Source organism: Oryctolagus cuniculus, chromosome 3, assembly GCF_051225735.1.
Source record: "Oryctolagus cuniculus isolate XC-2025 breed Fujian yellow rabbit chromosome 3, ASM5122573v1, whole genome shotgun sequence".
NCBI classification, from domain to species: domain Eukaryota; kingdom Metazoa; phylum Chordata; class Mammalia; order Lagomorpha; family Leporidae; genus Oryctolagus; species Oryctolagus cuniculus.
In genome coordinates this window covers 66,461,851-66,489,408 of record NC_142869.1, presented here as the reverse complement: position 1 = coordinate 66,489,408, position 27,558 = coordinate 66,461,851, and the positions used below count along the sequence as shown (strand labels likewise).

Here is a 27,558-nt window from a genome sequence, read left to right as displayed (position 1 = left end):
GGAATGTGCATTGACAGGAAGCTGGAAGCAGCAGCCAGGACTCAAACCCGGGCACTCTGATATGGGATGCAGGCCTCCGCATCAGTGGCTTGATAGGCCAAGTGCCTATCCCATGGAATTTTATTTTTTAAATCACAGGTTTTTGGTCTTTTCCTTATTTCTTCCTTTTTGAACTTAAAAATTACCTAGATGCTCCATGATTTTTTCATAAACAAAACTGTTCGAACCTAGCTACAGAGTGTGACCATTTCTATGTATTTATATATTTATGAAGCAAATGTTCACAAATCAAAGACAGCTGTGGCTGATTTTGTGCAGCTTAGGAGAACTTGTACCACTCTGGGCACATCTCACCAGAGTCCTTCCTGTCTCAAAGGCAAAAGCAGGAATGCTTTGGTTTACGTTACACACGTGCAGGTCTGTGTAAATTTCTCAAGTCTGATGTGCAGAAAACAACCCTTTTGACCCTGAGTCACCTTACTCTGTCCGTCACAAGACCGAAGTTCCCGGGAACTAAGGAGTCATTTAGGCTGAGTGAGGGGTACCCAAGCTTCCTTTAAACTTCACAATTCACCATCCTCAGTAGTCATTATGAAAATATTTTGGAAAAAAGTAAAATTTAATTTAGAAATTTTTTAAGATCGAAAAACTTGGTAATGAAAACCTCCTTCCAAGTAAAGCTCACTCAAAGCACCTGATGACTGACCAAGACCCTGGGCTAGAATCACTTCCTCTGTGTTCTTTTCTATCTGGGTCTATCTATTTCTTCCAAGGCAAGGCTGGAGACACAGCTGTTCCCTTATTTCTATGGTTCTTCCTTCTTAACTTAGAAAAGTGTTCGACATATCTAAGTTAAACAGCAGGGGCAGGCACTGGAGCAGTAGGTAAGACGCCTCTTGGGACACCATCAGAGTGCCTGGGTTGAGCCCCAACTCCACTTTTGATTCCAGCCTCCTACTACCACATACCTGCCCCCAACGTGAGAGACCTGGATTGAATTCTAGACTCCTGGCTTCAGTTTGGCCCAGCTCTGGATATTGTGGGCATTTTGGGGAGTGAATCAGCTGACTAGATCTCTCTCTCTCTCTCTCTGCACCTTTCAAATAAAATGAAAAGTAGGGGCTGGTGCCACGGCTCACTTGGCTAATCCTCCGCCTGCAGCACCGGCATCCCATATGGGCGCCAGGTTCTAGTCCCAGTTGCTCCTCTTCCAGTCCAGCTCTCTGCTGTGGCCTGGGAAGGCAGTGGAGGATGGCCCAAGTGCTTGGGCCCCTGCACCCGCATGGGAGACCAGGAGAAGTACCTGGCTCCTGGCTTCGGATTGGCACAGCGCCAGCTGTAGCGGCCATCTGGGGAGTGAACCAACAGAAGGAAGACCTTTCTGTCTCTCTCTCTCTATTACTCTACCTGTCAAATAAAAATAAATAAAATGAAAAGTAAATAAATGACATCAGACACTTTGGGATGAAGTGCTAGGCACATACTAAACACTCAACATTGGCTGTCATTCACTATTAAATAAGGGCAGGTTGCAGGAGGAGGACAAGACTATGAGACGAAACGGGAAAGAAGGGCCCACGGCAGGTAGACTGAGTCTGTCTGTAAAGGGACAACCCAAGGCAATGTAAGAATGAAGCGCTCCTGACATTTGAGAACACTGGGGTACTGGTAATTTCAGAGTCTCCCTTTAAATCTCGTATCTACGATTTCAAACACACTTTGCACTGTATTTGAAAAGTTGGTGTTGATCTATTTAACTTGTGCTGGTCCCACACTGGGTTCACTCACGCCTCTGTATTTCTGTACAATTCCAAATACCACGAGACTCATCTCAAATTTAGGGGAACAACATGCCCTACACATGTCCTAAAAACAGAATTTCTCTCAATAGCTAATCAGAAATAGGGATCAGTCGGTTCATTTTGCACTTGCTGGTTTCCATTTCACCTGGAGACGGCCACTACCATTCAGTAGGTTAGGGTTCTAGGAGAAGAACAGGGCTACTCGCCCCGGAATCCTCCACTGCAGAGAACAGGAGTTCTCTTCAGTTCACCAAGGAAGTGTACGCCCTTCGGGGTGGTCTCCCCACGTGGGGACCGGAAGACTGTCCTTATGCTCCAGGCTGCTTCATCCCAGCAGCTGAGGCGTTGGCAATGGGACCAGGACAGGCTGTGACTGTTGTCAAAGGCGGCACAGAAGGAACTGGGAGAAGAGAGGCCTTGGGGGCGAGAGCTGACTGCTGTGAGTCAGAAAACAAAAAACCCCTGGTACCGATCCTTAGGTTTGGCCATGAGAAGATGAGGAGCTCTGACGTCAAAGACGTTTGCCAGGAGTCAAAGAAAGCTTCAGGGGCCGGTGCTGTGGCGTAGTTGGTAAAGCCACCGCCTGCAGTGCCAGCATCCCATATGGGTGCCGGTTCGAGTCCTGACTGCTCCACTTCCAATCCAGCTCTCTGCTGTGGCCTGGGAATGCAGTGGAGGATGGCCCAAGTCCTTGGGCCCCTGCACCCGTGTGGGAGACCTGGAAGAAGCTCCTAGTTCCTGGCTTCGGATCGCGTAGCTCCATCCATTGTGGCCATCTGGGAAGTGAACCAGCGGATGGAAGACCTCTCTCTCTCCCTCTCTCTCTCTCTCTCTGCCTCTCCTCTCTCTGTCTAACTCTGCCTTTCAAATAAATAAATAATTAAAAAAAAAAAAGAAAGAAAGCAAACTTCAGCAGAACTGACCACCACACAGAAACACACTCTGTGTCCAGCCCCCGTGGGCAGGGCGCCGGTGGAAAATCAGTCAGGATCAGTGTGCAATTTCACTTTCCCCAAGCACCAAGGTTTCTGTCCAGAGCTCTGCATTCACCACTCACCCCAGACTTAGTCCTCCCAAACGCAAACCACCCACGGGGGCACAGGTCTAACACCCCTTGCTGGCAGGGGACCATAATTTCCTCCACCCTCTAACTGCACAAAAATGGGTACAGAAATGGGCGGCAGTCAAGCCTTGCCCCCAACTCTGTTCCTCCTGAATACTGAAGTAAGTGCCACCCCGGACAAAGGCCCCTGTGCCTGCAGATCCTACACAGGATGGTGGAGCTCGCCTGCACTCATCCCTGGAGTGTGTGCGTTCCCTGTGGATGCACCTCGCTTTCCTGCTCACTTTTATCTGTGTCTCTTCCTTGCACTCCTTCTCACATGGAGACAAGAGCTCGGACCAGGCCTAATCAGGGATCACCCCACAACATACCCACCTACAACACAGCAGTTACTAGAAACTCACAGTGTGTACAAGTATTTTAACCGTCTAGTTGCATTTGCCTTTGCATAAGTGTGAAAGTACATAAAGGTATACTCTTAAGGTACCAAAAAATATGACTATCTTCCTGACAAAAACAATTTATGAATTTATAGAAAAGAGGATAATACTTACAAAACATGTAGTGAAAGCACTGTATGTTTTACATCAACATTTATAAACATTCAAAGTCATATTCATTGCTGAACATAGAACATAATAGAAAGTTAAGAACTGAGCTCAGAGAACAGTCAGTATGAAAGGGTAAGTAGAAATCCACACTCAACAGAGTTCCATGGAATTCTAAGAGCAGTCAGAGGTCAGCCGAGGACACCACTTTAGCCTGAACTTGAGCATCATTCCAACAGGGGAGCCACTGTCTGATGCTGACAAAACCCAGCCCGCCCCATCTGCCAGAGCTCATCCAAACATGTGAAATACACGACGCAAGTGTTACTGCCATTCTCAGTCATCACTGCACTTGGCAGGGCTGCCGGACGCCAGGAATCTCTCCCTCTGCAAAAACCGTTTCAAAATAATGACTTGGAGGAAGTGGTGTGCTGATACTGTGAGAAAAAGGAAAAAAAAGAAAAGATCATCCAACACAAAGATAGTTCAAAAAGCATCTGTATACACCGCAGAGGAAACAAACAGCTCAGCTAATTTCAACTCCGAAGAAATCCAAAAGCTGGGTTTACCTTGGCCATGACTGCACACACGGAGGACAAGCGCGGGCTGGCATTTGTCCAGTGACTCTGTCTGTGCCAAGGGGCGCGGCAGGCCGAGGTTATGCAGCCCGAGGTCAGGATGGAGTAAGAGAAGATACACACGCCCCACGTGGCTGCTTCAGAAACAGTCACAGGTCCCCAGGAGGATCCCACACCTTTCTCTCCGGGAGACAGGTGGCCCCTTGGTCATGGCTGAAGCCGCTGCTCTATCAGAAACTCATGGTGGGCCTGCCCCAGCCGTGGTCTCTGCCTCACTGAGCCCTTTTCACAGTGCTGTCCTCAAAGAGCTAAGAAGGAAGGAACACACCTAAAACACTGGAGTTTCACGGGCTCTTTATTTATTTTATTATTTATTTATTTATTTATTTATTTATTTATTTATTTTGACAGGCAGAGTGGACAGTGAGAGAGAGAGACAGAGAGAAAGGTCTTCCTTTGCCGTTGGTTCACCCTCCAATGGCCGCCACGGCCGGCGCGCTGCGGCTGGCGCACCGCGCTGATCCAATGGCAGGAGCCAGGTACTTATCCTGGTCTCCCATGGGGTGCAGGGCCCAAGCACCTGGGCCATCCTCCGCTGCACTCCCGGGCCACAGCAGAGGGCTGGCCTGGAAGAGGGGCAACCGGGACAGAATCCGGCGCCCCAACCGGGACTAGAACCCGGTGTGCTGGCGCCGCTAGGCGGAGGATTAGCCTAGTGAGCCGCGGCGCCGGCGGGCTCTTTATTTATTTATTTGGTCAAGCTTGGGCTGAAATACATCTATAATCTTGAAAATGACCAAAACTGAATTTCCAATTTTTGAGCATTTAAAATTATTCAGGGGCAGGCGCTGTGGTGCAGTGGTTAAGCTCCCGCTTAGGATGTGTGGATCCTGTATGGTGGTGCCTGGTTCGAGGAGCAGCTTCTACGCTTCCGAATCAGCTTCCTGCTAATGCATCCTGGGAGGCGGCAATGATGGCTCTAGTGCCTGGGCTGCCACCACCGTGTGGGAGACCCAAATGGAGTTCTAGGCTCCTGGCTTCAGCCCGGCCCAGCCCTGACCACTTGGGGAATGAATCAGTCAATGGAAGAAATCTCCCGTTCTCTCTCTCTCTCTCTCTCTCTCATTCTGCCTTTCAAGTAGGTGAAACTAAATGTTAAAAAAACAAACAAAGAAACAAAAAACAACAACAAAAAAAACAACTCTTTAAGTGAACACTTCAGTGATAAAGACCATATATTATTACTATTTTAAAAAACCATTTAGTTTTCTGGGGCCTGATGCTGTGGTGCAGTGGGTAAAGCCACTGTTTGCAGTGCTGGCATCCCATATGGACTCTGGTTCTAGTCCCGGCTGCCCCACTTCCAACGCAGCTCCCTGCTAGTGGCCTGGGAAAGCAGTAGAAGATGGCCCAAATGTTTGGGCACCTGTACCCTCATGGGAGACAGGAAGAAGCTCCTGGCCCCTGGCTGCTGGCTCCTGGATTCAGCCCGGCCCAGCCCTAGCCATTGCTGCCATTTGGGGGCATGAACCAGCAAATGGGAGCACGCGCTCTCTCTGCCTCTTCCTCTCTCCCTCTAACTCTGATTTTCAAATAAATAAATAAATAAATCTTTTTAAAAAAAATCATTTATAGTTTTCTGTAAAAAGCAGTTACTTTCCTGGGAGAACAGGTGGTAACTGCTACCAGAATTTCCAATAAGTTCTTAATTTATTTTCAAATATTTTTGTATTTGGGAAAATCTTTGTCAGCAAATTTTTTTTTCAACCCAGGCTGTGAAGGGCTATTTCGAGGTGTTTATTGCCAACAGAATCAAGGAGGCCAAAATATGCTTTTCTTTTCATTTTTAGAGGAAGAAAAGGAAGAATGTTTTTTAAAATTATTAATCTTTAATATGTGAAACATATGTTATGGACCTTCAACTGAGTAGTAAGATTTCTAATTTAACTTTCAGGGCCCAGATCACATGTGGGGACAATTAAAATGCTGTAAGTGACGCCTTCCCTTCTTCCGGCATTGGCCAAAATATTCCAGTTGTGCACAGGAAGCAGAGACGTGGTCCCAGCTCCGTGGCCTGCTCGTGGGCCGGCTCACAGGGCAGTTCCAAGCTCTGCAGTTTTTGCGTTTGTCTCTCTAGGTGGTACACCCGTCAGCATTCCTCAGCAGCTCATAAAACCCAACATAACCTTTTGGGCTGCTCTGGAAAAAAACAGGCTGAGTAATAAGGGAGAGAATGCTTTGTGTCCGATGTTTCCAGTGCTAGTCTCTGGCCAGCAGAAAGAGCAAATCAGAGGCATCTGGAAAAGAGAAGCAGCCGAGGCCACCGTGACCTTGCAGGGGTTGCACACACTGACCCCTGCCGAACAGTCACCTAGGCGTCCACCTGCTGTTCGCGGAACACCACCACGGGCTTTCGGTGCAAAAGGTAATTTCTATCCGACAGGCCTCAAGTGCTAGTGTGGTCTTGAAATGGCAAGGTGCTGACTTCCAGGGAGTGCCACGTTGGGCTGATCTGTCCTCCACATCTCGAGGACACGGGGAGCAGTGGAAGCGGCCAGTGCACAGCAGTGGCACAGAGCATGGAGTGTGGTCTGTGGGAACATGCACTGTGTGGGGTCCGCATCCCCACGGGGCTTTCCCCTCTCTAGAACGTGATGAGGACGTGCACTGGCACCTCTGCGTGGCCTCTATACCACATGCCATGTTAGTGGTTCTGGGCGGGGCCGCGTGTGCCCAGAACTGAACGGAGACAGGAGAAAGCACCAAGCTGACACACAGTGGAAAGGGCAGAGTTCAAGCAAGGCTCTGAGGTTTCCTCTCACTTCACAGATCTTACTCATGCAGTTTCTGCTATGGACTTGAACGGTACCTGTCCCTTGTCTCTTCAGCAGGGGCAGGTTTCTTTGAATAATTTAAAATAATTCAAATTGAATAATTGAAAATTCCATGATCACAAGAGCTCCCTTTGGGCCTTGCCTGCCTCCCCCTTCTGAGATCCACTGCTGCTGGACCCACACTGGCCAAGTGGACGTGAGCAGACTGGACAGCACACTGCTCAGACATGGACAAAGGTGACTCACCAAGCCCCTCTGCTCCCTTCTCCTCTCAGAGGGAGGGACTGGGAACCGTGCAGAGGGGCAGTCAGTCCATGGCACTGGAGAGACAAGAGGAGACAGGAGGAATGGCAGCCACACACAGGGAGAGAGAGGTCCCCCATCCCCGGGACCAAGGGCCCATCACGGTCAAGTGCCTGAACCACACCCGCGGATCCCCTAACAGGCCCTTCCACGTGTCAGGAACCCTCACAAGACAGAGGTGCCCGGACAGCAGGTGTCACAGCTGCCCACGTGCGTTTTATGTATTTCTACAATGAGGGCTCATACAAGTTCAAAGAAAAGTTCCCATATTCCCACTGGGTAGAAAGACCCGTGATTAACTTTCGTGGCTACTTCCTGAAGCCTTCCACTGAGTGGGTCTTAGAAACAGCAATTAGAGGTCACTGAGTGGACAGCTTCCGTGTTCAAGAAGGTGATCAAGGCTCTGACAGCTACATGACCTCGATGACGTGAGTCATTTCTTCACACTAGGTTGACTGACCAACCTCATGGAGGCAACAAACCACTGTCACCAGAGTGAAAGTATAAGGGAAAACACAGCCTAAGAACACAGTTCTATCTGAAAAAGAAACTGGTATTGTTCTAAATTCTACTCTCTGTGGCATCAAGTCAGAAAACACTGTTCTGTAGGCCAAAGCCAAACTTACCCCTAACTACTACTCTATTCTCAAGCCCCTGCTGAAAGCTAAAAGCTACACAATAGTATTTTCCCTTGGAACCATTCAAATAGTCACCATTCATCTGTTAGTTTCTCCTGTCCTGAGTCTTCAAGGTGACCAGGCCCTGCGCTGGGTGCTGGGCTAACAGGGAGGAGGGTGCCAAGGGCAGAGAGAAGGCATTTGTTCTGGGAGCAGTAGACAGGAAGTCATGTCAGCAAAGTAGCCAAAAATCACGCCACGGGAGGGTGGCAAATGCACACAAAACGCTGTGGGAGCTGCAGAGCATTGGGTGTGGACGGCTTCACAGAGGAGCTGCCCGGGCCTGCGCCTGGGCCTGCGCCTGTGCTCACAGGAGGGAGAAGCGCATCCAGATGGGGAGAGGCTGCGTGCGGATGTGGCCCCCGCGGTTGGAGATGAGCGTGGGGATGAGCACGGCGGGAGGTGCGGCTGCAAAGTACACGGGGTCAAACAGGGCGCAGGAGGTGCCAGGGACCCAGGAAAGTTGTCTGATCAGTGGTGCCATGGTCACATTTGTGCTTCCTTAGGCACATTCCAAGGACCGTATGGAAAAGGACTGGAAACTCGGAAGGCAGGAGACCCAATCTGCATCGGTCTGGGCTTTGCAGGCCTAAATTAGGAAGTGAGTAAAAGAACATAAAAGGGCAGACGGACCAGAGCAATATTCCATAGGCGGAAGTAACAAGACAGGGAGGGGCCACTGCAGGAGGAGGGCCAGGCTTCAGACGGAAGGGATTTGCACATGTGGACCTGCAGATCCAGCCAGATGCCAGGTGTATCCAGAAGCAGACGGAAATACAGATCTGCAGATCAGGGCAGGAACAAGCAGAGCCGCCGGTCGGCATCAGCGGTGCATTGCTACAGCCCCATGCACGTGGCTATTTCCTCTTGTCTACAAACAGGGCAGCACAGGTCAATAGCAACAGAATGCAACACACATGCCCACTCCGCAGTTTTCTAACAGCTACATGAGAAAAGTGATGTGAAACACGTGAGGTTAAGAATACATTTTATTTGACCTAGTGCATCTGAAATATCATTTCAACATTAACCAGTACAAAAATTACTAACGGGGGGTTTTACATTCTTTTTGTCCACTCTTCAAAATTCCAACGTGTCTTTTGCAATTACAGCTCAGCTCGACTCAGTCTGGCCTGGTCCCATTTTAAGTGGCCATTAAAAAAGTGACCCACAATGGTGATTTAGGCACCAACATGAAATTTTTTTGGCTTTAGACTTTGTGGAATTAAACTAAATGGAACTTAATTTTACCAAAGAGAGAACAATGAAGAACCCTGCTGGGCCCCCCAGATCACTGACCACCCCTTCCCTTCTGAGGCCCCGGAGGTTTGGGAGGCGTGAGCAGAGTCCTTTGCCCTAAATCTGGCTTTTTAGGTTCTCACACTGGCAGCATCCTGACTGAACTTACATCCTAGAGCCTTCATCTCTTAAAGGTGCATGTCTGGTACTCTGAGAAATTTCCTAAGGCAGTGCTTTAAAGCTTTAAAGCTTGCAAACCAACTTCCTAATTTTGTGATACCTGCACACTACCAAAACAATCTAATTCACCTAATCCTTTTATTTAGTTTAGCCTAAAACAACCTTAACTCCTCATCCATACTTTAGTGTCACCCTAAGTTACTATGTCCATGACACCATGAATTTCATGTGTTGTTATGCATTTTTCCTAGCACACATCAGAATAATCATAATTATCTGAGTAAGTAATGTCCATCCACACGTCTCTGAATTGGTCTGCTTGCTGCTGCTGTAACAAAATACCCGCCAGAGGGTAATGTATAAAGAAGAGAAGCTTCCCTCGCTCACCAATCTGGTGGCCGGACAGTCCAAACAGCATGGCCTCAGCCTCCTGGCAAGGGTCCCCTGGCTGCATCACAACACGGTGAGGAAAGAGAAAGGGCACCAGCCACCCGCAGAAGCGGCCAAGCGTGGGAACTGGCCTGCTCTTGCAAGAGCTATGTTAATCCCTCCCGAGGATGAGCCCACAATCACCTCATTACCTTGCGCTGGGCCCCAGCTCCTAAAGGTTCCACCACCTCTCAACATCACCCCTATGGACAACAAGGCTCCAGCACAAGACCCTTTGAAGGACAGCACTCAAACCACACCCAGACCACAGCCGAGGACTCCGCTAAAACCACCTCACAAGCCGCCTGCAGCTGTTAAGCTCCGAACACGTGGCCCTGGGGGGGGGGGGAGGGCAAAGGAGAACGGCGCTGCTGGTCCCTTGTGATGCCAGAGTGGTCAGTGGGGAGCACACATCTCACTCCACGCATCCCCGCCCTCCTCCCAGCACACCGATGCTCCCTGCCACCCAGGCTGGCATCCACGCCGGCTGCCGAGCACCTGTGCCAACCAGTTCCTGGGTACTTTAGATCTCAGTCCTACCTTGAACGAAGCTATTTTCTTACCTTAACTTTCCAGAGGTTACAGGGCTGGGGAGTTTGGGACTTGAGTCTTAACTGTAAACCACACAAGGCAGATACAACTACAGTACCCATCAGGGTGCCCTCCTGAGAGGTATTATGGTTCTTGTTAACTGACTGGTTTCCAATTATGAAGTTTCTGTAAAGACTACATGCTTTAAGAGAATAGAATTGGCAAAATTCAGTGGTGGGACACAAGGCACTGAAATGGCTTACAAGTCTGTCACATATTACCATAGTGCATAGGTGTCTTTACTGATGTATTAAATAAGATCTATGGCCAGTCTAACAATTACCATAATTTCAGAGCAGTAGAGAGCATAAACAATATTTGGAGATATCTCTAATTGTAGTCTAGTGGTCAGTTTGTCATTGTGTAACAAATTACACTAGAACTAAGAAGCTAAAAATTAATAAACATACCATTTTCTGTGGGTCAGGGATCTGGACACACTGCAGCCGGATGCCTCTGGCTCAAAGTCTGTCGTCAGACAGCGGTCAAGGCATCAGCTGGGCCCAAGCTCCCACCTGGAGCTTTGACTGGGGCAAATCTTCCAGGCTTGCTTACATGTTGGCAGGATCCCGGAATCTCGCCAACCATGGGCCAAAAGCTTCTCTGGGTTTGGTGTCACAGGGCAGCTCACAACATGGGAGCTGGCTTCCTTTTGAGTGAGCAGAAGAGTGGGAGAAAGTGTTCCCAGTACGGAAGCCAGAGTTTTCATAACCAAATCTCAGAGGGCCTTTCCGTCCTCCCCGCCACATGGTGTTTGCCAAAGAGAATCATTAAATCCAGCCTACACCTGGCGGGGGTGGGTTACTCAGAGGCAGAGTTCACTGGGGGCCACTGGACACGCTGAGTGACACGCAGGGTGTCTGACTGATGTTGGTGGTGACGTCACGGGTGCTAACACTGCTGCAGCACGTCGGTGACACGCATGGAAGAACATACACATTTTGCGAAAGGTTGGTGACAATAAAATGGCATGCTTTTTCCTATCCAGTTTACAGGCCTCAGGTTTAAAATCCTTGTGTCAGGGGACGCAGCCCATCTTGCACAGCCAGCGTGGCAGTTGGTGGGTGGGCCCAGGATTGCCCACCTACCCCTGGGGTCCACCATCTGTGAACAGTCACTGTGTGTGAGAGATTCTCTCCCTCTTTTTAAAACCATGTGCTAGTCCAGCTCTGAAATAAATCAGAGTTGGAAAACTTGCCTCACAGCTGCAAAAGGCAAGTGCCTGGCACCAGGAAATCAGAATTCGTGGAGCCCTGTGTACAGGGACCTCTCACCTCCTCCGGGCAGGTGGTGCCCAAGCTGACTGTGGCAGCAAACAAGCCGTGGTGAGAAGTCACGACCACTGCTGGAATGCACCTCGGACCACAGGACAAAGCAAGCAGAGGGGAGCTGTTTTCCTCCAAATTTCAAATCTGAAACTTGGGGTCCTCTGAAAACATGAATCAAAATTATGCTTCCAGCCAGTGATGTGGCCCACTTGGCTAATCCTCCACCTGCAGTGCCAGCACTCCGGGTTCTGTCCCGGTTGCTCCTCTTCCAGGCCAGCTCTCTGCTGTGGCCCAGAGTGCAGTGGAGGATGGCCCAAGTGCTTGGGCTCTCCACCCACATGGGAGACCAGGAGGAAGCACCTGGCTCCTGGCTACGGATTGGCGCAGCGCCGGCTATAGCGGCCATTTGGGGGGTGAACCAACGGAAGGAAGACCTTTCTCTCTGTCCCTCTGTCTAACTCTGCTTGTCAAAAAAAAAAAAAAAAATGCTTCCAGAGCCCACTTCTCCTGTGTTTATTATCTCTCCAGCATAGCCACTGCAGGCCTTTTCCGGCTAGACAGGAAAAATAGCCTGGGACACTGTTATGAGCCCCGTTTCATGGAACCAGTGGACTCAGGGACATAATCACAGGCTCCAGCCTTGCCCTCCTGGAGCCCAGCTGAAGCTGGTCATCACCTCACAGACGTGCCTGCAGGCTTTCATCTTGCTGGAGTGGAGCAGAGGCGATATTCAAAACACTTACCAACCATGAAGCACAGGCACCGAGCAATCAGGATGTCGTCTGATGCGGAGCAGGGTCTGCGAGTGCCCTGTGCTCTGCCAGGCACTAATCCTTTAGCTGTTGAATTATGGGAGAAGTCTTAGGGGTCCTGAGGGTGCGCAGGTGACGGAGAGGTGACAATTCACCAAGTGACTGAAGCGCCTTGGTGTTTTAATGACCAGCGTATCTGCAACACTGCAAACAGGACGGGCCATCAGTGCAGAGGGGGCTGTTCGGCCCCAGGTCCCCACCGAGGGCTGCTGGTGGGGGAGCGGATGAGGGCGCCTGCAGAGTTCTCACCTGAGCCCAGCTCTCCTACCTGAGCCCTGAGCCAACGCCAGAGCCGCCAGGTTCCTAGCCTTGTGCAACCCCTCACTCGGGGCTCCTGGGGGCAGCTGACTGGCAGTCTCCCTGTGACCAGCACCTCCTAAGGGCAGCCAGGGACAGCCGCTGCTGCTTGGCCCCATCCAGCCTATGGACAAGTAAGGACTGCATGGGTCCCCATGGGTTTGATGAGGGCCACGCTCTCGGCTCACCGGCATTGCACCACCCGTGAGCCCCACTGTGGTCCGGGAGAGGAAGCCAGACAGGAGACTCTGATCGGGGACTCCTCCCCTCCAAGGACTGGTTTAGCAACTCCACAACCTCTGTGAGTGGCCCCAGGTCCCAGGCTTATCGTAAGGGCAATCGTCACGCGTTACCCCTTGGCCTGCATCACTCTACTGAAACGCCCTGGTGGGTTTTACTGTGTGCTTCTGGGAAGTAAACTGGGGGCACTGTGCATACAGATAGGCCTGAACGCTGCCTCCCGCCCACGGATGCGGTCAAGCCCCTCTCCCCCCCAAGGCAACCGCACCTCTGTCAGGGGGCTCACTGCAGTGCCCGCCTCGAGATCATTGACAGATAAATTCAATAAACACCGTTGTAAGCTGAAGGCAAGAATGAGAATTTAGGAGTTTTTAGTCTTGGTTCAGGCTATGAAATGTCAATACTGCTCCACTGTACGCATTTAGGTATTTTTAAATGATGCTTTTTTTGTTCACGTAAGCTTGACTAAAAAGCAAAGACAAAAAGAGACTTCAGAGGTCAAAATGAATTTAACAGTCTTGTTCAGACTTAGAACCAAACCACCAGAACTCTGGGTTCTTCCTCTTTTTTTTTTTTAACCTTATTATTTATTTTAATTTAATTTGAAAGGCAGGTGTATGACAGAAAAAGGGAGAGGAGGAGGGAGGGAGAGAGGGGGAAGGAGAGGGAGAGGGAGAGACAGAGACAGAGACAGAGACAGAGAGCTTCCATCTGCTGGTTCATTTCTCAAACATCTACAACAGCCGAGCCTGGGCCTGGACATCACTCCAGGTCTCCCAGATGGGTGGCAGGGCCCATGACCTGAGCAATTATCTGCTGCATCCCGAGGTGCACATCAGGAGGAAGGTGGATCAGGGACTCGAACCCAGACACTTTGATATGGGATGGCAGGCATCTTAACTGCTGAACCAAATGCCCATTCTGGATTTTTGCTCTTGATAGGAGATTTTATACCTCCTTTTCCACAGGAAAATAGCATAGATTAATTCATTTAAATGTGTATAATTAGATACTGTTTCAGTGATATTAAATGCAACTTTACATTTAAGATAACAATTACATAAAGATTATAACAACCTCATAATATTTCCTTCAATTGCCTTGATATGGAAAGCAAAGGAAAGCTTGATTTGTTTACGTGCAGCTCTTGCCCATTGTGTTTAAAAAATGTTTTTTTTCTTAAGAATTATGGAAGAGGTCGGCACTGTGACATACCGGGTAAAGCCACCACCTGCAGTGCCAGCATTTCATATGAGCACTGGTTTGAGTCCTGGCTGCTCCACTTCCGATCCAGCTCTCTGCTGTGGCCTGGGAAAGCAGTAGAAGATGGCCCAAGTCCTTGGGCCACTGCACCCACGTGGGAGACCCAGAAGAAGCTCCTGGCTGTTACGGCCATCTGGGGAGTGAACCAGCAGATGGAAGAACCCTCGCTCTCTCTCTCTCTTTCTCTCTGCCTCTACCTCTCTGTTAACTCTGCCTTTCAAAAAAGAAAGAAAGAAAGAAAGAAAGAAAGAAAGAAAGAAAGAAAGAAAGAAAGAAAGAAAGAAAGAAAGAAAGAAAGATAGATAGATAGATGGAATCACTGGGGCTGAGCAATAGAGACAAAGATCCTGGCCCTTCTCCTGCTGTTACCCAGAAAAGCATTTTCCCTGATTTGTCCCAGAAATCAACCAGTGATCATTATGCACAGCCCCAATCCATATTTTTTTAAGATGCTATTTATTTATTTTAGAGACAGAGTTACAGACACACACACAGAGAAAGATACAGAGAAAAAGGTCTTCCATCTGCTTTTTAACTCCCCAAATGACTGCAGGGGCCAGAGCTGGGCCCATCCAAAGCCAGGAGCATCTTCTGGGTCTTCCATGTGGGTGCAGGGTCCCAAGCGATTGGGCCATCTTCTGCTTTCCCAGGCCATTAGCAGAGAGCTGGTTTGGAAGAGGGGCAGCCAGGACAGGAACCGGTGCCCATATGGGAAGCTGGCACTGCAGGCAGAGGCTTAACCTACTATACCACAGCGCTGGCCCCAGTCCATGGTTTTTATGTTTTAGAGGCTCCAAATGATTTTAGGGGTGGTATTAAATCACTAAGGACATTAAGAAAGGTGAACTTCATCTGGGATTCTAACTCCCATATCCAGAGATGCCCTCCTGACTTCTCTACATGGAGGTCTACCTAACAGACATCTTAAACGCATTCTATCCCAAACTAAACCCTCACATCTCCCTCAACCCCAAATGCACCTCCTACAGCCTTCCCCATCCCAGTTTGTTTGATGGTTTCTTTATTCTTCCTGTACTTGGGCCAAAGCCCTTGGGCTCTTCCTGCATCCTCTCTCTCACCCAGTGCTGTTGAGTGCAACAGTTGGTCTTGTTGGTTCCACCTTCCTAAGCCCCGGACTGACTGCTGCTCGCCACCTCCGCTGCTGCCTCCTGCACTCACTGCCGTCATCTCCCGCCGACTCATGGCCGTGGCCTCTTCACTGGTCTCTCTCTCCTACTCTCACACGTCTATTCTCTAGCTCCCACAGCCCAATCTCAATTCAGCAGCCAGAAGGATCCCTTGAACCTAAAGTCAGATCACTGTCTGTCCACACAGTCTTCCTGGAGCTTGCTCTCTGTGTGAAAGCCAGAGGACTACATCGGCCTCCCAGGCCCTCCGGGATCTCACCTCCCCGTTTACTCTGTCCTGGTCACACTGGCTCCTTGCTGCTCTTTGAACTTGCCAGGTGCACTCCTGCCACAGCACCCTGTGCTTGCCTCCGTGTACCTGCGTGGCCAAGTCTTCACCGTCTTCTCCATGATAGTCACCCTACCCACCCAGGAAATCCTCACTATGCCTCTGCCCTGCCCTGCTGTGCTTCCTTTCCCAGAACGATCGTCACCTCCTAACCTTCTAATGGACTGCATCACTCCTGATTATCCACAGCTGCCAACTAGAATGTAGGGACCCATGTGGGAGGTGCTCCGCAGTATTTCTGAACTAAAGGAAAATGCAAGCCCCCAAAAGAAAGGCAAAGAGAAAAACACCCCATGAAAACACCCAGTGGCTGGCACCGTGGCTCAATAGGCTAATCCTCCGCCTTGCGGCGCTGGCACATCGGGTTCTAGTCCCGGTCAGGGCGCCGGATTCTGTCCCGGTTACCCCTCTTCCAGGCCAGCTCTCTGCTGTGGCCAGGGAGTGCAGTGGAGGATGGCCCAAGTGCTTGGGCCCTGCACCCCATGGGAGACCAAGAGAAGCACCTGGCTCCTGCCATCGGATCAGTGCAGTGCGCCGGCCGCGGCAGCCATTGGAGGGTGAACCAATGGCAAAGGAAGACCTTTCTCTCTGTCTCTCTCTCTCACTGTCCACTCTGCCTGTCAAAAATAAATAAATAAATAAAATAAAAAAGAAAAGAAAAGAAAACACCCAGTGTCCAAACTGTGGACTGCAGTTTCCAATAGCAGGACACCCAAGTTATAACCCATCTTCTTCTTCTACAGTGTCTGTGGCACTTCGAAGAGGAGCAAGAAAAAAAGTTGGACCGACACTGAGGAGTGGCTGCTGAATTCGTGGAGTGGTGGATCGCCACAGTTCAAGCACAGAGCCGCGGTCACAGAGGCCCTAAGACCCTCCTTTTATCTGGGAGTGAGAGGCACAAGGCACAGAGTGGCTGACTGACATTAAAGATCCGTGAGGAGGCCAGCGCCATGGCTCACTTGGCTAATCCTCCGCCTGCGGCGCCGACACCCCATATGGGTGCCAGGTTCTAGTCCCGGCTGCTCCTCTCCAGTCCAGCTCTCTGCTGTAGCCCAGGAGGGCAGTAGAAGATGGCCCAAGTGCTTGGGCCCCTGCGCCTGCCTGGGAGACCAGGAAGAAGCACCTGGCTCCTGGCTTTGGATCAGCGCAGTGTGCCGGCTGTAGCGGCCATTTGGGGAGTAAACCAGCGTAAGGAAGACCTTTCTCTCTGTCTCTGTCTCTCATCATTGTCTATAACTCTACCTGTCAAATAAATAAAAAAATAAAATAAAATAAAATAAAAAAGATCCGTGAGATGCGGCTGGGTACAACCACCGATACAGATGGTGCCATCATCACTTCCAGTGACCACGGTGGTTGTCCAGATTATACTCCTCTGAGACACCCCTTCTGGTACCCAGAGGTGTTAATATTGAGAAGGGGGTCTAGGGACCTTGGGATCTGTGCTAAGGATGGCGGTCCCTTTGGAGGACTGCTTAATCCAGACCATGGTGAGCCCTGAGCCCTACCTGTACCTCATACCAGATTTGCACCCATATGTTCACAAGATTTGGGGTCCTATCCTTGGCCTGTCCCAGGCACCCACTGGAAATGCATCCTTTCTGAGCTCTGACTCCATGGGGACTAGTTCATTACACACAAACCTCCTCTGGGCAGGATGGATGAGATGCCTCCCTACAGAATTACCACCACCTGTATCTGTCTCCCAGAAATGAAGCAGAGGTCACATTAGTGGGGTTTGGGAAGTTTCCCAAATTCATAGTTTCTTAGTTTACTCCCACAGGGTTAGGGTGTGGCCTCTGTAGATCCCAGGAGGGCACCCATATACAGATTCCAAGTCTTTGGGACCTCCCCTCAACATGGCCCCTGATATGGTGACCAGTCCTAGGGCCAGGGGCTTGTTTTGTGCCCACTGCCATCACTAATGAGCTATTCTGACCACAGATAAATCACTGAACTTTTTGGGACTCTAGTTTCCCAATCTAGACCTGAAGGGACAGAACTCTCTTAAGGTCTTGACTATTTTTTTTTAAATGCAAGATTCTCTTTTTCTTACCCATCTCTAAGTTACAAATAATGACAAGAGCGCTGGAAAGCCTCTTTCCTATGCTTTTCTCAAGACCAGATGTTCCTGGCACCAAAGAACAGGAAAAAAATAGTTTCTGAGAAACCTAACATTTTTGTCTTTTAGAGAAAATTCTCTTTTCAATTCCCTGTCCCCTATTGGTACCTCCTATGGAGCCTTAAGAGAAATCTTTAAGAAGTCAACTATTCCTCCTTCCTGCCTCATTAGGATCTGTCTTACAACAACAGCATTTTTCCAAGTTTTTTTCCCCTCATAAAAACTCTGAAATATTTTTATTCTGGCAACTGAACTTGAAAACCTTGATTTGCCTGTGTTTTGCAGGGAAGGTTATTAAATGCTCTAAGGAAGAGACAGGGCTATGGCAGGCAGCACGGTAGGTGCTGGCCTGAGTTTTCAAAAGATGATGTTCATGCCACGGCGGAGGTGAACCAAGAAGGGGAAAAGAGGCGAGAGGAGAAAAAGCGAGGGCACGCACGGCTTTGGGAGAGGTCTTGGGAGAGGCGCTGCTGGCCGGTCATCAAGAATGCTCCCTTGGTGAAATGGCCTCTGGACTGGGGCTTTCCTGAGAAGTCACAGGGCAATGAGGAGGCGGAGTTGGAACTCCAGTTCTCCCCCTTTCCCAGCCCCCTCTCCGCGGCCTCCTGCAGAGCTGGGCAGCCTCTCCGCTGCTGGTCCCACCCCAGTGTTTAGGAGTCAGGATCATTCCGCAGGTTCCCTAAGCCTCTGAGGAAGACTAAGTCTACCTGCTGCTGGCCTGGAAATCAAAGACGGTGCTCCAAGTCACCACCATTGAGCAAAGCGGTGACTTACAGAAGGGACAGTGCAACGACAGACCCTCCCAATGCATCTAGATGGGTAGTTAGGAACAACTCCCTGGTCCGGAGCCAGCAGCAGAGTCCAAATATCTGAAGGCTCTAAGATACCAGAATGACTTTTAATTGACAAAACTTATGTTCTAAAGAATTTCCCCCTATTATACCACACACACACACACACACACACACACACACATTCATATCTTGTATCCTACTGTGACAAAAGGCTGTTTTTAAGCCATACTAGGAATACAAAATAATACAGAGTTAATTTGAAATACGACGTATTAAAATTTAGGCATGACCACAGGAAGAAAAAAGCTGAATTCATGCCAGAAAATACCAGAATAAGCACTCTGGTGAATATGTCACTGGAATCAAGCAGCAAGCTCTCATATGCACTGAGAATTTACAGTGTGGGCAGTATATGGCTGGCATGCACCATGCAGGCATGGGCTGTCACACACGCTAGGCAGTTACACTGTGTCAGACTTCCACTTTGACAACGCATCTATTCCCAGTTTATTCTTTCCCAGGAAAAGCTTTCTCTGCCCTTTCATAAACCGTTCTTGTCATTTTCATAACAAACGTAGCCATTCTTGTCATTTTCTGGTGCCATTTCTTGGCAGAGAGGAAGCAATGGAGGATTTTTTCTTTTTAACAGCACTAACCTTCTGACTAACGAAGAAATGGAGGGAAATTGAAATAGCAGAGGGAGAGACGGATGAGGCACACGGGCAATCCCTTCCCTGGCAGTGGGATGGGTGTCCATCTCAGTTAGAAGACAGCGCCTCCTACGAGTCACCACCCAGGCGGCGCCAAGCTGCCGCGTCTCCCCCACCACGGCACTCTGGGGTTATCCTCCAGGTGGTCTGTTTGGAGGGAGGATGGGATGCAAAGGCATATTCCTGGGTGAATCTCAGAAGCTAAACACAGAATTGCCTTATGATGATGCAGCAATCCCGCTTCTAGGTTATAGGCAAAAAACAGTGCAGGGTCCCAAAGAGAGATTCGCGCTTTCATGATCACAGCAGCATCATTCACAACAGCCAAAAGAGGGAGGCAGCCCAAACAGCAGATGAATGGACAAAGGAATTATGACATATACCTACAACAAAATGGTATTTAGCCTTCAAAAGAAATAAAATTCTGACATGCTACCACGTGATAGATGCGAAAGCTGTTAAGTGAAATAAAGCAGTCACATGATTCCACATGTATGCGTATGAGCGACCTAGAGCAGTCACGCTCCTAGTAACAGAAGGTAGAATGATGGTTGCCAGGGCCTGGTGGGAGAGGGGCCACAGGGAGCTATTTAGTGGCTGTCAAGTTTCAGTTAGGATGAAAAGGTTCTGGAGATTGGCTGAACAACAACGTAAATACACTTAACAGTACTAAACCATACACTTCACAGTTAGGACGGCACAGTGTACGTTATGTGTGTTTTATTGAAACCCAGCCCTCTGCATCCCAGCATCCTCCTGTGTCACCGTGGTAACAGTGCCCAGGAACTTCTCCCCAGAGGGTTGGGCCTCTGGATTTGCTCCGGCAACTCACAATGTGACCAAAGATGAATGAATTCTATCCTGTAAAGGCTGCCCTCCTCAGAGTTTTCTTTCTTATTTTCTTGTCGTTACTAACACGAGTGTTTGGTGTGTATCCATCCACAGCTGTGCATGCTTACTTGAAGCGTGACTCGAGCTAGCCGGGACTCAAGAGGAGAGGCCTGTATCAGGGCACTGCGGGAGCTCCACAGAAAATGGGAGGAAAAGACATTTATTTTGATGCAAAAATTCCTGAAATCCACACACACGAAAGCTCTTCAAAAAGTTCATGAAAAACACATATATGAAAAAACTGCATGTGCTTAAAAATCATTTGCACTAAAATAATACGTTTTCATGCCATTGTCCATGACCTTTTTGAAGTGCCCTGGCAGGTGAGGGTGTGGAGAAGAGGGAGCTGTGCAGTCAGCCCTGTTCTTACTTCGAGAATTCAGTAATGTGTCCATAATGTTCTTCCCCGCGAATGTCACCATTTTCTCACTGGGCTAAATAAAGGTGACTACTGGTCTCTTTCCACTCTGACCTTTGAACTGAACTCGGTGTTCAGCCCCGCGGTAACTCCTGCCTAAAATGCACACTCGAGACTCACGGCCCCGGTGCTCTCCACCTGCCACCGGGATGCTCCAGCTCCTCGCAGGCCTCAGCCCCAGCCCCAGCCCCGAGGCGCCGCCTAACAGGGGTGCTCCAGCACCCTCTGCCTGCATCGCAAACACGAAGGTATGCAGCGGAAGCCGAAAGGCGGAGGAGGGGCTAAGAAACGGCCAGGGAGACCCAGATGCCCCCGAAGGAGTGGGCGCCCCTTGTGGACCGATGCATTTGCAAGGGCGAACTCAGGCCCGTCTGGCGAGCACTGGAACCAAAAGCCCCTTTCCAGTGTGTGCAGCAGGTTAGCACGACACCACACTCCCCTATCAGCAAGGCTCGAAGTGAAAGAGCAAAGCAAAACGGAGGTGTGCAGCCAGTGCTGAGCTGGGAGCCTAGTGCTGGTGCTCACCGGACGGCGTCAGGCGCATCCCACTGTGGCGCCCACCCCAGGGTCTCCTCCAGGTGCTTGCATAAAGGGCTCCAGTCCACAATAAAGTCCAATCCCCACCGCGGGCCCCCATCAGAGCTGGGGGAGGGGGGCTCTGCAGCGGCCAGGCTGAGGCTCCTCCCCGAGTCTGCCTGCTTCCTCTCCATTTTCTTGCATAACACGGTAGCAAAAAATGAAAAATATGTGGCAATCTGAGGACATCATCAACAACAATTTTTCTTTCATCACGGGATATAAACAACGCACGACGCCGTGACGCCCTCCTCCTGGAGCACCCTCTGGGCTGGAATGAAGACGCGGATGGAACCGGAAGCCCGGCTGCTGCCCAGCCCGCCCGACTGCGTTCACGCAGAGCCGCATCTAACATGTGTTCCAAAACATCCAAAAAAAGCCCAGCAACCTGTCTGGCTGGCCTGTCCTAGAGCTTACCGACAGTTCAAGGACCCAACAATTACCTTCCCTAACTCAGATTAGAGGCATTTCCGTGTTCCAGATACACAGCTCATGGAAGCAGGATGAAAAACTAAGTTTATTTTGGTGCACTTTTTAGAAATCTCTATGTGCAGTTTTCCATAACATGCATTTGTCCATGAACTTTTTGAAGACCCCCTCTTATGCACAGATCTCAAAATGTTTTGCACCAGAATAAACTTCCCCTTTCAGTCCATCTTGAAGCACTCTTGTGAGGCTGAGAACCCCAGGGGCCACCGTGTAAGGGCCTTTTATTGACTTCTTGGAAACTGTCCCTCACTGGCCACAGGATGGATCATCTCGGGCCTTTCAGATGTTTTTGGGTTCCTGTTTTCCAACTCTCCAGCCACACGTCTGGCTCTTCAGTACACCCTCCAATCTTCCCTTCCACAGAAGCTCAGGGCAGAGAAGAGAGCTCTAGGAACAGCTCAGCCTCATGGCCTCTGCAGGCTCTGCTGTGCTGCAGCTCCCCGCTGCTCTGGCTTCTTAAACTCTTATGCAGGCAAAGACTTCCTCATCTCAAGTTCAAGCTGCCCAACCCCTTCCTCTCTGCTGCCGTTTATGTCAGTAAAGAGAAGGAAAGGGGGGAAAAAGAGGGCAGAAATAAAAAAACAAACTCAAGAATTAATAAAGACCTGACAAATCATTTTAATATGATATACAAGGCAAAACAAACGAGTTTTGTGAGATGGAAAGTCCACTGAACACAGCCACCTTCTGCCCACAGCCTTGCGGCCCATGTTTTTATGCGCAGCATTTCTGCATTTTCTGATGCCGCTGAACACCCCACATACATCTGCAAACACAAGCTGATCTATCCCATTTCAGATTTATGCTAATCAGCAACAACGAGGGGAGGCTTCGCTGAACTCCATAAAATAAGTTATTTCATGAACATCTGAAGTTTTGTGTATTTAAAAGGCACCGAAGTTTTAAACAAGGAAGCAAGAGCTTCTGAGAATTTCATTTTCACCATAATGGCTCAATGTTTGTTCCTCTAACAACGTGCGGTTAGCAGCTATGCACTGGTCCATACACACAAACCCAGAGCAATTTCTTCCCATTAGAGAAACAGTTAAAGACATGTCAAGAAAAGAGAATCGGTTAGGTATTTTAGGGTGACTACAAAAGGTTTCCTGGAGAAAAAAATAAGCACTGACCTGAGTTGTTTTAGTCCGCTGAAAAAGAGGAGTTCTCAAGTTCCCCTGCTGTCTTCTAGTCAGTTTCCTGTAACTGCTGCACGTGACATCACACTTCCTCACTGCACCTTCTTCCACTGCCTCTCAGCCTGGTCACAGGCATGTGATAAGATCGGCTCGCTGCTCGCTCCACATGGGGTAACCCCATGGTTACAGCAATGACCGTCTCTGTGGGGGTCCCCCAGCTTGTCCAGGGTGCTCCCTGGGCGCAGGTAAAGAAACAGGCCAGGGGGAGTAAGGGCTGGGCCCCCAGCATCTCTTGACTCCACAGGGAGGGAGGGATGGCAGGGACAGTCTTCAGCCCCAGGCCCCTCATGCTGGGGTTGCGGGGTGCCGCTGAGCAGGGGCAGCACCCTGTGGTGAAGCCTGGAGCCTGGGTGCTCTCCGGCCAACCCCCAAGAGCTGCTGAGGAGGGGCCCTGGTGGGTGTGGCCTCCAGGATGTCCCCACACTCTTTTCTAGGGGAGCACCACATTGAAGAAGCACACCCAGGTCTCGGTCAGGGTTCTGGATCCTACTGCTGTCTTAGCCACTCAACCTGAATTTCCTGGCCAGTCTCAAGTTGGCACGGCGTCTATTTAGTCCTGCTGTCAGGCAGTGTGCACTCAGCCTTGATTCAGAAAACAAAGCCGCATCCCAGCTGAACAACTGACAAATGCTTCCCGCACCTCCCCCCCCCCCAAACCACCAGCCTCCAAAATACACCAATTCTTGGTTTCCCCTGCAAGCACTGGCATTGTCTTTCTGGGGGCAGGAGGGGCGGGGATGAGCCCTGGGCAAGGGGGGCTCCAAGGATGACCCCGAAACAGCCCCCTGGAGAATGCCCAGATTTGCCTCTCTCTGCCCTGGACAGGGGAGACCAGGAGGCACCTGGGGCAGGGTCAAGGCAAGAGCCTGAGGCGCCATTTCTAGCTTTCTGGTTGCTGTCTTCCTCTTTCCAGTGCCCGCAGCGCTCAGAAAGGTCCAGGCAGACCGTAATTTGTGGATGTAGGAAGTGGTGAGTGGGAGTAAAACCATGTCCTGGACTGAGGGAATGTCCCACAGGGCGGCCGGCATGACTCGGCGCACAAACCCCAGAGCTGTTTCTGTGTGGCTGCTCTGACAGCACTCTCTTTAAAAACCGCTTTCCAAGGGATTTGGTTGTGTCTTTGAGAAAGGTAACTGTAGGCAAGACCCACGTCTTGAAGCTATTACCCTGCAATTCCCCAGGGAAGTTTTCCGTAGGGGACGCCCCACGGAAGAAAAGCAGCCCCAGGAGCCAGGGTCGGGGACCCACCGCTGACTGCACCGCTGGCTCTGAAAACACCCAGAACTGTCACCACCCTGCCAGTGATGGCAGGCTTTCTGATGGAGCCGCACTTTTAGGTTAGCCGGTGAGGCCAGGACGCCTGTCCACGCTACAGACACGGCAAAGCTGCCATCTTGGAGTCAGAAATCACAAAGAACTTGGGAAAAAACAAAATACTACACAGATGAAAAATAATAATGATTCCATTTGAAGGTATCTGGAAGTGTCCCACTCTGGGTTAAACTGCCAGTTCCATTTTTCAACAAAGATTATGTATGTTCTGCTTAAGCTGTGCTCTCATGGGCATTTTTAAAAGTCTGAACAAACAGTTTATCATTTCTCTTTAAAAATCCCTAACAGGCCTTCTCTCTGTGAATTTTTCCTTCTGCCTAGACACATACACATTTTTAACAGACTATGTTTTTCATGACAGCTGTAGATTCTCAGAAAAAATGAACGGACGGTAGGGAGAGTTCTCATACCTCCTACGCTCAGTCTCTAGACATTAACATATTAGGATCAGGATGAAATATAAATTATAATTAATAAACCAACAGGGATGCACCATTAAGTAAAGCCCGTGGTTTACTCAACTTCCTGAGTTCGCATCTGATGTCCTTTTCCTGTTCCACATGACATTCAGTCACCACGCTCCTCAGGCTAACCCTGGCTGTGTCAGCTCCTCAGACTTTCCTGGTTTCCCATGACCCTTGCAGCTTCGAGGTGCATCGTGCAGGGACTGTGCAGAACGTGCCACGCCTGGGATGTGTCTCACGGTGAGACTGGGATGAAGGAGCATTTGGAGGGGCACCACACACAGGTAAGGCACCATTTTACTCTGATCACGTGCACACACATCAAAAAACGAGACTTAGTACTGTCTGCGCTGGCCTTGACGGCCTGGCTGCGGTAGTGTCCGTCAGGTCTCTCCACCCTGAAGGTGTCCCCCACCTCCCCACCTGCCCATGCAGTGGCTGTGGAAGGAAGTCCTGGGGGATGCAGCACCTGTGAACTACTTGGAATCCCTCTGCATGGGCAATCTATCTCCTCTCCACATTTATGAAATCATTCATTCATCTGACTGTATCACTACAGCCTCATGGATATTTATTTGATACTCTTGGCTATAACTCTACTTCTTTTCTTGCTCAAATTGTTTCAGCTATGGCTACTCGGAACTCCTTCCATTGGAGCCTGTGTTCCTTTGACATATCTCTATCAATGTTTTTAAAAATAAAGTTCTATTTATTTAATCTGAAAGGCAGGGTGACACACACATACACATATACAAATGTATCTTTCACATATACACAAACACACACACACACACAGATATATCTTTCATCTGCTGTTTCACTCCCCTAAAGCCCACAATAGCCAAGGTTAGACCAGGCCAAAGCCAGGAGCCCAGGACTCCATCTTGACCTCTCATGTGGGTAGCAGGGCCCCAAGCACTTGGGTCCTCTTCCACTGCTTTCCCAGGCACATGAGCTGACAGCTGAATCCAAAACAGAGCAGCTGGAAACTGAACTGGTGTTCACATGGGGTACCAGCGTCATAGGCAGCAGCTTAACCCACTGCGTCACAATGCTCGCCTTGTTAATATGTCTTTTTCCCCTTCCTAACCTGTCTTTAATTTAATGGTGCACCTTACAAGTTTGATAGCATCTTGGGAATGGTGGAAGTAGATCAATTAATCCATTTTTTCAACCAGTAGACATCTTTCTTCACCAATTTTCCCCCCTACTGAACCAACATTTTTGTTGAAGTGGTACGACGTGTAGCATCTATAGGCTTTGCTTTAAAATCTCAAGATTTTTACCTACTCCTAGACAAACTGTAACTTTGCTGCAACCACAGATTCTCAGCAAGCCCTAATACAGATGCACAAAGGGAAATGTTAAGTTGTTTGCTGGGCTTACTACCCGAGTCCTTTTGTATTTGCTGCATCGCTTTCCCAAGATGTCAGGAGTCCCGTGTGGTGCCAGGGGAGCCGATGCCGAAGCTGGAGCAGGGCCAGGCGGAGCAGCTTCGGTCTGGGAGCCGCTGCCTGGTCAGCCAGCAGGGGGCAGGACTCCGTGTTTCTGCTTTCCCCCTCTGAGGTCAGGAACTGCTCTCCAGCTAACAATCCCCTGCTCTTTTCCTTTTAATGGACAGAGACTAATTCACCCATTCACCAATGTGGCGTATTTCACAAATGGGCTCGGATGAAAAGCCCCATCTTTTCATCCAGGTAGGGAGGACCTGGCTACTGTGAAACTATTTCTTGTCCCCATTCTCGTGTAACATGAACCAAGAGGTTCACAGTGCCCGAATCATCTCTCCAGCACCCTGAAGGGACAACAGAGAAACTGCACTGGCTTCATCTCAGCACTCACTCACCAGGCTCAGCGCCCAGCACACAGACTTGCATTTAATTTGCATTAGCAACCTAGGAAGTAAGTGCTGTGATCTCTCCTCTACAAAGAAACCAAGCTTGCGTGGGGAGTCAGCTAACCTTTTCGGGGTCCCTTGGTAAATCTGAAGCAGACTTGCAAGCTGAGCTGTGTCTGATCAGACTCTGGGAGCCCTAGTGCTACTCTTTGAGATGGGTGGATTTACCACGGGTAACTCATATATGGGCACTCTACTGCCTCACTTGTACTCTCCAGTTATTTTCTGCATGCATTTTTCATCCCAACCAAAGCTAAGGCGCAGGAGGGCAGGGACTGTGCTGTTTATCCCACACCTCCACCTTCCAGCCCCATTCCGGCAGCTGTCCTGGGAAACCTGCCTGGCTGCCAACTCCAGTTTTCTTGCAACTCACGAGCTCTGCTTTATCTTTATTACTTCCTTCCCTTTACTTTGTTTTCTTCTATTAGTTTTTCAGGTTATGATCGAATTTATTTTAAGCCCTTTTAAATAAAAGCTTTAATTTTGTCTAAACCCATACACTTGGATGTGTTGCATTCTCATTGTTAATTTTAAAATAGACTATAGGAAATCTGATTTCCCTTGTGACCCAAGAATTCATATAAAAAGATCCTATTTTAATTTTCAAGTGCTTAGAGAGGGGTGGGGGCAGGATCCATCTTGTTAATTTTTTTCTTTTATTTATCTGAAAGGCAATAAGATACACAGAGATCGAAGGACAGAGATCTCCCACCCACCAGTTCACTCTCCAAATGCCTGCACAGCTGGGGCTGGGCCAGGACCAAGCCAGAAGCCTGGAACTCCATCCAAGTCTCACATACGAACAGCAGGGACCCAAGTATTTCAGTCATCACCTACTACCTCCCATGTGCACCAATCTGGATCCGAAATGGAGCCAGGCTTTGAGCAGAGGGATTCTGATAGTAAATATGGGCATCCCCAAGGGTGTCAACTACTGCATCAAATATCAGTCCCCCTTGTCTGAGGCTTCAATGGCATCCTAGCCAGAGAAGCTAGGCAAGAAATAAGGGATATCCAAATTGGAAAAGAGGAAGTCAAATTGTGCTTAAGGACAGCTGTCGTGAGCTGT

At 49.5% G+C, this 27,558-nt stretch overlaps 1 protein-coding gene across 4 annotated transcripts in view; it reads right to left on the bottom strand.

The window, feature by feature from the left end:
- WIPF1 (WAS/WASL interacting protein family member 1) overlaps positions 1–27,558 on the bottom strand; it is a 129,409-nt gene that overhangs the window by 60,891 nt on the left and 40,960 nt on the right. The window contains exon 1 of one of the 4 annotated variants that reach the window (XM_008258767.5): positions 22,731–22,803. The exons of 1 other annotated variant lie outside the window; for it this stretch is intronic. The gene's annotated coding sequence lies outside the window, so the exon portion shown is untranslated. Of the gene's footprint in view, positions 1–12,255; positions 12,421–21,060; positions 21,664–22,730; positions 22,804–27,558 lie in introns of those variants that run through there. 2 more of the 4 variants (XM_089328128.1, XM_070070672.2) reach the window with 2 other exon arrangements.